Here is an 11,813-nt window from a genome sequence, read left to right as displayed (position 1 = left end):
GAGATTACCTCAGGAAAATTAATGACAACCATAACCACAATCTGTCCCCAGAGGTTCAGAAATACATCACTTGCTTTATATTTCTCTCCTCCCTGTTTTCACAGTTAGGATTTAACTATGATTAGAAATATTTATATTCAAGAACAAAAAGGCAGACAGCCAAAAGCAAACATAAAAGGGCATCAGTATGGACTGCCAAGGGGCCAGCTTCCTGATATCAGCATTAGATCAGGGTGCCTGCTTATGAGTGGGAAAGGTTTCAGGGATCATATTCCCAGGAAGCCTATTGCTTCCACATTTGCAGTGTAGAATGTGCCTATAGAGATATCCTGACCAGTGTAAATATTAGCAATATTCCCACAACACTGTCAAGGATCAGAGGCTCATGGATATCTTTTTGGGGGATACTTTTATCTCTACACATAAAAAAATCTATATCCTATCAAATAATTTGGTTGATAGCTTATATGTGATGTTAAATATTATGATTTTGTCTTTCAGAATGTGAAAGAGAATTCTAAGAATGCAAAAGCCAAAATTATGCTAGTCAAAAAAGTGAGAGATTTGAGCAAGTTTTCATGAATGTCATTCTTGGGTTTGACTTATGTCTCCTTCAAACCTGTATATAGTTGCTGAGGGTGGGGGGATAACAGAAAGACCTTTGTTTGTATATATTTCCAATGATTGCCCAAAGAGAAGGTAGAGGATGCTCCACAAAAAGATAGGTAAAAAAATCTATTTTAGGGGAAGAAGGAATTGCTGGTCAAAGTGTCTAAAGGAAGAATGCTAATATGGATTGAGCCTCGCGTTCAGTAAAAGAACATCCTACAATATACAGGGAGCGGTGGGAGCGGTAAAAATTTGTGGGAAAAATGGAATTAAAAGATAATGAAATTTTCCTATAAAGATCTGATGTCCCCAGCTTATTACTGAATCCCCCTCTATTTCTTTCTGAAAGAAAAGAGTTCTTCATCATGCCCATCTTTAGAAATGAGAAAAGTGCAGTTGTCAGAGCTTAAGATATTTGTCCAATGTTCCACAGAATTTAACTTAAAATAAAGTAGAAATAGGAGGATTCATGACCTAAAACAGTGGTTCTAAACCTGTGACCCCTTTGGGGTTCGAATGACCCTTTCACAGGGATCGCCTGAAACCATCGGAAAACACATAAATATTTCACAATATATAATTACATATTGTTTTGTGATTTATCACTATGCTTTATGTTTAATTATATTCAATTTATAACAATAAAAATACATCCTGCATTTCAGATATTTACATTACAATTCATAACCGTATCAAAATTACAGTTATGAAGTAGCAATGAAAATATTGAATGATTGTGGGTCACCACAACATGAGGGATTGTGTTACAGGGTCGCTGCATTAGAAAGGTTGAGAACCACTGGTCTAAAAGGTATATGTAATCTAACAGAAAGGACCGGTAAGATGGAAAAGTATAGAATTCTAGTATGAAATAGACTTTATTATTCAAGAGAGAGGCATCAAGTGTTAGAATACACATTCGTTTTCACAACCGTTTACCATTCACACACCCTGAAAAGATTTGTTGAGTATTTAATCAACTGAATCTTCAAGTTGGTTCCAATTCCTAGGGACACTGGATACAAGGGTTTTTCAGAAAGTTAGTGGGAAAATGGAATGAAGTGATAATGAATTTTTTCATGAGGCTTTTAAAGCCCCCTACTACAACAGAACAAAATGGTCCCCAGTCATGTGCCATCATTACAATATTGCTATGTTTGAACCCATTTTTGCAGTTGATGATCTTCCAATTTTCTACCAAGCAGGAACTGATCTTTCCTAATAGCATGACCAAATTAAGTGAGGCATCTTTTTACCATGTTTACATCTAAGGAGAATTCTAGCTGAACTTCTTGCATGAAAGATTTATAAATTCATCTGATAGTCCATGCTATATTCAATATTCTTAGCCAACACCATAATTAAAATATATCAATTCTTCCTCCGTCTTCCTCATTCGTCATCCAGCTTCATTGTCGATGCAAATGAGGTAATGAAAAGTAGCATGACTTGTGGCTGGCCTGCCTTAGTCCTCAAGGGGGCAACTCTCTTTTTAACCTTTAAAAAATGCAAACCTAAGAATGCAAAACAGTCAATAACATGGATGAACCTAGAGGATATTATGTTGAGTGAAATAAGCCCATCTTGAAAGCTCAAGCACACTGGTACAGATAGGAACTGGAAACACAGGGAATCCAGGGCATATGATCCCTTCAGGACTAGTGATAGGAGTGGCGATACTGGGAGGGTGGATTCGAAAGGAGAAACAAATTATAATGATCTACATATCACCTCTTCCTTGGGGGATGGACAACAGAAAATTGGATAAAGGGAGATGTTGGACAGTGCAAGATATGACAAAATAATAATTTATAAATTATCAAGGGTTCATGAGAGAGGGGAAAAAATGAGAAGCTGATGCCAGGGGCTTAAGTGGAGAGCGGATGTTTTGAGAATGATGAGGGCAATGAATGTAAAAATGTGCTTTATACAATTGATGTATGTGTGGATTGTGATAAGAATTGTATGAATCTCTACTAAAATGATTTAAAAAACAATTAAAAAGCTCAAACATTGCACACAACCACTATTATGAAAAGTTAAGAAAATGTTTTCACAGGCGAAAGCAGAAATATTTACTCATCTCTAGCAGGTGAGAGGGAAAGGTAAAGTAAGTCATTAACTACAGGGTAGACACATAGGAACCTGAGTGAAGGGTAAGCCAATATATTTAATAATAATTGTACAGAGGTCTTTTGCAGCAAACTTCCCCCATGCAACACCTCATTTAATTTCTTAATTGTGCTTCCATGGGTTGTGATTTGGGATCAAAGGGAATAAGATCCTTGACAAGTTCTATAATTTTTGTTTATGATAAATTTGCTTATTGGTTTGGTTGTAGGGATTTTTAGTTCCTTTATCTTCAGGAATAATGCATATACGAAAGACGGTAGTTTTTGGTCTTCATCAGTATGAGCTTCAGTCCTCAGTTATCTTTACTTTCACAAGCAAGGCTGTGCTTTCTTTATATAAGAGGTAGTTAATGAGCCTTCCTACAATCCAGATTCCACTTTGTTCTTCATCCAGTCCATCTTCTGGAATTATTTGCTCATCATACGTACTGAATAAGTATGGTGAAAGAATACAACTCTGCTACATACTACTACTAATCTGAAAGCATGCAGTACCCCCTCATTCCGTTTGAACGACTGCCTCTTGAGCTATATACAGATTCCCCATGAGCACAGTGAAGTGTCTGGAATTCCCATTATTTGCAACGTTCTCCATTATTTGTTATGATCCACACAGTCAAATAACATTGTGGGAGTCTTTTATTGTCTGCTTTCAACCAAGATCTTCCTCATATTAGCAATGCTCTCTCTCATTCCATATCCTTCTGAAGCTGACTTGAATATCTGGCAGTTCCCTGTGGATATAATGCTGCAATCATTTTTGAATAATATTCAGCAAAATTCTAATTGTATGTCATCTTAATGATATTTTTCAATAATGTTCACATCCCATTGGACTGCCTTTCTCTGGAATAGGCATGCATATGGATCTCTTCCAGTTAGTTAGCTAGTGACTCGGGTTGTCGCTTTTATTAGGCATCATCAAGTAGATGTTGATGCTCAAAGTGACTTTATGTGCAACAGGCCAGCCATGCTCTTAATTTTATGACTGAGGACTTTATTGCAGCTGATATGCCAGGCTACCTCATCAAGGGTCTTCCTCTTTGTTGCTGACCTACTTTACTAAGCATGATGTCCTTTTTCAATGACTTGATCTCTCCTGACAACACATCTAAAGTATATAAGACTCACCATTCTCACTTCTATGAAGCATTCTGGCTATATTTACTCTAAGAGAAATTTGTTTATACTTCTGACAATCCATTTTAAATAAAAAAGATGAGATCTACAAATGAAGGAGAACAATATCAGTATTTATACCATAGAAAACAGAACTGCGAATATTTCTTTCTTTATTTGGAGGAAGGTTGGGCATGTATTTATTTCATTAACTCAGTCTAGTACCTGGCCATACACAGTCACACTCTGAGAGAAAATGGTGGCCATGGTCGTGGTGGTGAAGGGAAAGAGAAATTCCCACAGTCACCATGTTCCGTTGTCTGTGAGAGGACCATGCACATTTGAAAATATCAAAACCCATCATTGCAAATGAAAATAAAGCCATGGGGAAAATGTGTTCTTCATATGGTACTCATATCAGCACTGCTGAATTTAGGGAAACCAAGACGTTTTTCTCTCCCTCTTTTACAATTTTTTTTTTGGTCGTTGGGTTTTTGTCATTGTTTTGTTGTTTGATTTTACTGTCTTGTTTTGTTGTTGTTGTTTATTATTGTCTCTACATGTCTACCTAGATAAGACAGGTGGGATAAACAATCCAGAGAAGAAAACAACAAGACCAATGGTTCTGGGGGTGGGGCACAGGAGAAAGGGAGGCAGGGGAAAAGAAATGGGTGTTAACAAACCTAGGGATAAGGGAAGGAGACATGATCTCAAATCATTGGCGAGAAGGGCATAGGATGCTTGGTAGTGCTTAATCAAGGGCAATGTAGCTGAGAGGAATTACTGAAACCTGAATGAAGACTGAACATGATAGTGGGACAAGAAGAAAGTAAAAGGAAAGAGAGGAAAGAACTAGCAGGCAAATGGGCATTTATAGAGGTCTAAATACAGGCATGTACACTTGTAAATTTATGTGTAACTATAGGGAAATAGATCTATGGACATACATTTATGTTAAGTATTATATATGTAAATATATATAATGAGAGGAGAATAGAACTATGCACTCATATCTATATGTTAAAAATTAAGGTTGTAGATGGACATTGGGACTTAACTGAAATACTCCTTTAACACAAGAACACTTTGTTCTAACAATTCAGTTTTCTGCGGTGCTCACTTTCCCGATACAATCGCTGAAGACAAAATGGGTGCATAAGCAAATGTGGTGCAGAAAGTTGATGGGGCCTGGCTATCAAAAGATATAGCATCTGCAGTCTTATAGGCTTGAGGATAAAAAAGCAGCCATCTAGCTGAAAAGCAACAAAGTCCACATGGAAGAAGCACACCAGCCTCTGAAGAGTTATTGAAGAGATCAGGTATCAGGCATCAAAGACCCAGAACAAAAAAAAAAATCATATCAATGTGAATGAAGGGGTGTAGAGACTCAAAGCCCATCTGTAGAAAACTGGATATCTCCCCTTACAGAAGGTTCACAGGAATGGATGAGCCAGTCAGGATGTGATATAGCACCAATTAAACATGCAACTTTCCTCTAGTTCTTTAATGTTTCCTTCCACCACCATACCCAACTATCACGACCCCAATTCTACCTTACAAATATGGCTAGACAAGAGTATGTACATGGATACAGATAAGAGCTGGAAATACAGAGAATCCTGGACAGATAAACCCATCAAGGCCAATAATGCGAGTAGTGATATCAGGAGGGTAAGCAGAAGGTGAGAGGGGAAAGGAGGAACTGATCACAATGATCTACATATAACCCCTCCCGGGGGTATGAAAAACAGAAAGTGGGTGAAGGGAGATATCAGTCAGTGTAAGACATGAAAAAATAATAATACTTCATAAATTATCAAGGGGTCATAAGGAAGGGAGGGTGAGGGAGCGAGAGAAAAATGTGGAGCCCATACCAAAGGCTCAAGTAGAAAGGAAATGTTTTGAAAATGATGATGGCAACAAATCTACCAAATGGATGGATGGATGAATTGTGAGAAGAGCTGAATGAGCTCCCAATAAAATGATTAAAACCAAAACTCAACTTTTCTTTCTTTGTAATGTCAAATCACAGATGTTTACATGTGAGAGCAATCTTAGAGGTATGTTATTATAGCCTCCCCGCCCCACCCTTTTTAAACAGCAGAGAAAACACGCAATTGGAGAAGAACTCAAGCTGTAGCTTAGCTAACGATTAGACAGGTCTGACAAACTGGTGGAATAAGCCTGTTCCACACCTATTGCATGACCCAACCATCATTGTTGGAATAATCCCAACTACAACATAGTGCCTGTCACTCAAATCTGTACTCGAGCCCAGATCGCCACTGCCCCGCCAGCTCCAAATGGGACTCATGTCAGAACCATACATTTAGAAAAGGAGTTGTAAATAATTTCTGAATCTGCTGTTTTATTTAAAACTCTTTAGGAAAGAAATTCTACTTTGGGAAATAGTGAATTAGTTTGCTGCAGGAATAGTAGTCTATCTAGAATAACCGTGGTACATATATAAGTGTTTACAGGCATCTAAGACAGATAGAAAAGAGGCCCTGGTGTTATACTAAGCTACGCAATTGACGAACCACAGGCTCACTAGTTCAAACCTACCAACTGTTCTGCAGGAGAAAAACAATGCTTTCTGTTCCCATCAAAGCATACTCTCTCAAAATGATTCTATCCTGTGCAATCAACCATTCTATCCTGTGCAAATCACTGTACCATCCCAATGATAACTAGTGTTTATTTATGTAGTTAATCAAACGGGTATACAGCCCTCATAATATACCAGATTCTGGTATTTACAAATACACTAACTCATATAGCATTTATAAACCAAACCAAGCCCACTGAAATGGTTATTTCAGCTCACAAGACAGAGTGGAATTACTCCCTAGCGTTTGCTTTGACACTGACAATCTCGACAAGAGCAGTTTCATCCTTATTCCATAACTGGGGAGTTTGAACTACCAACCAGGCAGTTATCAGCCCAATACTTAACCCCAAGTGCCACCAGAGATCCTTTATTTAATCTTGATACCCCCAAATCAAATCCAAACTAACCATCATGGAGCTGATTCCAGCTCCTACGGACTCAATATGGGGATTTTGAGGCTGTAAATCTCTCTGGGAGTAGGTAGTATCATCTTTCTCCGGTAGAGTAGCTGTGGGTTGAATTGCCAACCTTGCAGCTAGCAGTTTACGGTTAATCTTTAATCAACAGTGCCACCAGAACTACTTCCAGGAACTCTATATTTAGGTATAATTATCACACCCCTTATATCACAACCCTGAAATCAATATCTTTGGTGAATTAGTGGTATTCTCGCCTTCCATACAAAGGTTCTATTCCCAGACAATACACCTCAAGCATAACATTATCAGTGACATAAGACAAACTAGAAAGAAAGGTCTGATAATCTACTTCCCACAATTAGCCAATGAAAATTCTATGGGTCACAAGAGATTGGGAAAATTTTGTCCCAGTGTACATGAGATCACTATGAGTTGGGCATCACTAACAACTGTAGATAAAACAATTGAGGTACAGAGGGTTTAAATACAATTTTAAAGGTCGCACAGATTCTAATTTGTGAAGCTGTAATTCAAATCCAAAGTCCTCAAATTGAATTTCTAGGTTTGAAGAAATAAAATTGTATCTGTTTATAAATTCTGTGCAATAATAAATTGATATTTTGTTTTAGACCCATTTTAAAAATCATTTTACTGGGAGCTTGTACAACTCTTACCACAATCCATACATCCATCCATTGTGTCAAGCACATTGGTACATTTGTTTCCCTCATCATTCTCAAAACATTTGCTTTCTACTTGAGCCCTTGGTATCAGCTCCTCATTTTTCCCTCCCTCCCCATCACCCTCTCCCTCATGAGCCCTTGATAATTTATAAATCATTATTATTTTGTCATGTCTTACACTGTCTGACGTCTCCCTTCACCCACTTTTCTGTTGTCCATCCCTCAGGGAGGAGGTTATATGCAGATCCTAGTAATTGGTTCCCCCTTTCTACCCCACCTCCCCTCCACCCTCCCGTTATCACCACTCTCACCACTGGTCCTGAAGAGATCATCTGTCCTGGATTCCCTGTGTTTCCAGTTCCTCTCTGTACCAATGTATATCCTCTGTAGACCCATTTTTCTAAGTATATTTAATTTCATAACAAATTACTAGGATTGGCAAGAAGGAGTGGACTTGTCTGTTTATGTTCTTATACTTTCTATACATAATTGAAGAAACAAGAGAAATAAATGTGTTCTATAACTGATAAGGCATTGGATATAAATTGCTAGTTTCACTACATCATGTGGAAAAGGTCCATTAAGCATTGTAAAATGCCAATCAATGAAAGAAGGACATTATCAATATTTGGGGTTTGTAGATTATAAAGTTAGTATAGGCATACTCTCTGGAGGAAGCTTTATTGCTTACTAATGGAGCAAAGTGAATTTACTCTGTGTGAGATAGTCTTCTGAAGACTCTACACATGGAAACTAAGTGGGCTTCACAATAGTCCTGTGAGTAGATGCTTGCATTGTTTATAGTTAGAGAAACCAAAACACCGTTAAGTAATGCAGTTAAAAAGTGTATCAAGATCATTCAGTGAAGAGATGACATTGGGGCCACATCTGAACTCCTCTGGCTTCACAAAGGAGGAGACTCCAACTCCACACCAGCCAAGATCAGTTGTCACAAAGCACAGGCAACACATGTCCCCACCCTCCATCTTTAACAAAGTCTTACTCCCGTTGTCCTCCTGTGGAACTCTACTTCTTTACTGGAGTCAGTAAGTTGTTGCCATGGCCACACAGAACTTTCCCCAAATATTCACAATTATGAGGGATTAAGAGAGAAGTTTCAAATTGCAATTCGAGGTTTTATTTTTTCATTTCTTTCAGCTTAGGCTACGCTAAACATTTTCTTCTTTTTTTGGTTTTCTAATTCTATGTCTTTGCAGATTTCATTATTGAAAGATTCTTTTGGAAAAATATGGAATGCTGACGGAAGCACCAAAAGAAGATGGGAATGTTAAACAAGCAGTCATCTATCAGTGAAGGAACAAGCCCACATGGAAGAAGCACACCAGTCTGTGAGATCCTGAGATGTCAACAGGATTGGGGAACAGGCATCAGAGGACTCAAAACCAACCAACTAACCAACAAGCAAATAAATAAAACCATATTGTTGAGAACAGGGAGGGGTGGGAGCAAAGACCCAAAACCCATCTGTAGACAATGGGACATCCCTCACAGAAGGGTCACAGGAAGGGATGAGTCAACCAGGGTCCAGTACCACTAGCCCAAACGTAGCCTGGACTGACTGTTTAACAGATCATGAATGCTGTAAGTTCAGGTTGAAGTTGAAGAAAATGAAAGCAATTTCATGTCAGGCAAAATATAGCTTTGAGTATACTTCACTTAAAATTAAAGATTCTCTCAAGAACAGATTTGATCCATTAATCACTAATGACAGACACTTGATAAGATATGGGATGACATCAAGAACACATATATGAAGAAAGCAAAGAACAAGAACAAAAGACCAAAATGGATGTCAGAAGAAACTGAGGCTTGCTCTGGAAAATAGAGTAGCCAAAAACAACAGAAACCATGGATGAAGTAATATCTGACCCATATTTTCCTAGTTTTTATTATTTTCTTCATTTTCAAATGAGGTTTTCATCTATTTTATTTTGTCACTGTTATTTTGTTTCCTGTTTTTATTTTTTATACTTTTCTTTATATCAAGTTCAGGATAGGTAAATCTATAGGGATAGTAACAATGAATAGTTTCTTAGGGTTAGGGCAGGATTGGTTGGGATAAATAATAACACATAAAAGAAAGAAGAAAGTATTCTAATACTGATTATGGTGATGACTGAGCTGATCTTTAAAATATATTCAAACTAATGAATTATATGATCTGTGAATTAATGTCAATAAAACTGCTAAGAAAAAAAGAAATGGAGTCGCAGCATCCGTCCTCTGCTGACCCAACACCCGTCTCGGTGTCTGCAGCCTCCTCCACTTCCTTCCTGGGCAACGAGAACCTGCGGACAGAAATCCATCATGTCTATCCTCAAGGTTCACGCCAGAGAGATCTTCGACTCCCGTGGAAATCCCACCGTTGAGGTCGATCTTTACACCGCCAAAGGGCTCTTCAGAGCGGCCGTGCCCAGTGGGGCCTCGACTGGGATCTATGAGGCCCTGGAGTTCCGGGACAATGACAAGACCCGGTATCTGGGCAAAGGTGTCTCAAAGGCTGTTGAGCACATCAATAAAACAATTGCGCCTGCCCTGGTTAGCAAGAAGCTGAACGTTACGGAACAGGAAAAGATCGACAAGCTGATGATTGAGATGGATGGAACTGAGAATAAATCAAAATTTGGTGCAAATGCCATTCTGAGCGTGTCCCTCGCTGTGTGCAAGGCCGGAGCTGTTGAGAAGGGAGTCCCCCTATACCGTCACATTGCTGACTTGGCTGGCAATTCCGAAGTTATCCTCCCGTTCCTGCTTTCAATGTGATCAACGGCGGCTCCCACGCCGGCAACAAGCTGGCCATGCAGGAGTTCATGATCCTCCCCGTCGGAGCAGCCAACTTCAAGGAGGCCATGCGCATCGGGGCCGAGGTGTACCACAACCTGAAGAACGGCATCAAGGAGAAGTACGGCAAGGATGCCACCAATGTCGGCGATGAAGGCGGATTCGCCCCCAACATCTTGGAGAACAAAGAAGCCCTGGAGCTGCTGAAGAACGCTATTGGGAAAGCTGGTTACAACGACAAGGTGGTGATCGGCATGGATGTTGCTGCCTCCGAGTTCTTCAGGTCTGGGAAATACGATTTTAAGTCTCCTGATGACCCCAGATTTTAAGTCTCCTGATGACCCCAGCAGGTACATCTCACCTGACCAACTGGCAGACTTGTACAAGTCCTTCATAACGAACTACCCAGTGGTGTCTATCGAAGACCCCTTCGACCAGGATGACTGGGACGCTTGGGCAAAGTTCACTGCCAGTTCAGGGATCCAGGTGGTAGGGGACGATCTCACAGTGACCAACCCGAAGCGAATTGCCAAGGCCGTGGACGAGAAGTCGTGCAACTGCCTCCTGCTCAAAGTGAACCAGATCGGCTCTGTGACCGAGTCTCTGCAGGCGTGCAAGCTGGCCCAGTCTAATGGGTGGGGCGTCATGGTGTCTCATCGTTCTGGAGAGACCGAGGATACTTTCATTGCTGACCTGGTGGTGGGACTCTGCACTGGACAGATCAAGACTGGTGCGCCGTGCTGATCTGAGCGCCTGGCCAAGTACAACCAGATCCTCAGAATTGAAGAGGAGCTGGGCAGCAAGGCCAAGTTTGCTGACCAGAAGTTCAGAAATCCCCTAGCCAAATAGGCTGGGCAGGCAGACTCTGGTAGCCCCTCCCTGAGCTTGTGGGCATTTTCTCCGCTTCACTAGAGCTGCCCTGCAGCCAAGCCAGAGCAGCTGACACCTGTTGGAACCCCAGCTTTGTGACCCTGTGACTCAACTCCTTGCCCTTCTTGAGAGCTTCCCACCAAGTGTCCCAGTGTCATCCCGAGGTGTCAACAGGCAACATCCCCAGTGGTTTTGTTTGCAAAATAAACATCAGTGACCCCTAAAAAGAAAAAAAAATGAATAGAAAAATTCAAGGGGCCACTCAAGAAGACAAATTAGTAAATAAAATGTGTCAAGATCTATAGCCAGAACCACTAAACAGAAGAACGTCTAAAGCTGATAATTTGAAGGAAAACACTACAAAACTCTATGTGCAACATTGAAGGAGTCTATGGGCAAAATATTGAACAATGCAGAAAACATCAAAAGAATATGGAGGGAATACAGTGTCACTGAGCCAAAAAAATCTAGTGGGCATTCAAGCAATTCAACCAACACCAGAACCCATGGTGTTGAAGAAAGAAGTACAAGCTACACTGAAGACATTAGCACAAAGTTGTGGCTCCAG

At 40.0% G+C, this 11,813-nt stretch overlaps 1 pseudogene; it reads left to right on the top strand.

Annotated features, from left to right (window-relative positions):
- Positions 1-9,805: 9,805 nt before the first annotated feature.
- LOC142449837 (alpha-enolase pseudogene) lies at positions 9,806-11,494 on the top strand (annotated as a pseudogene).
- The last annotated feature ends 319 nt before the right edge of the window (positions 11,495-11,813 follow it).

The sequence above is a fragment of the Tenrec ecaudatus genome, chromosome 6 (assembly GCF_050624435.1).
Source record: "Tenrec ecaudatus isolate mTenEca1 chromosome 6, mTenEca1.hap1, whole genome shotgun sequence".
In the NCBI taxonomy this organism is placed as follows: domain Eukaryota; kingdom Metazoa; phylum Chordata; class Mammalia; order Afrosoricida; family Tenrecidae; genus Tenrec; species Tenrec ecaudatus.
This window is presented reverse-complemented; position numbering and strand designations above follow the sequence as displayed.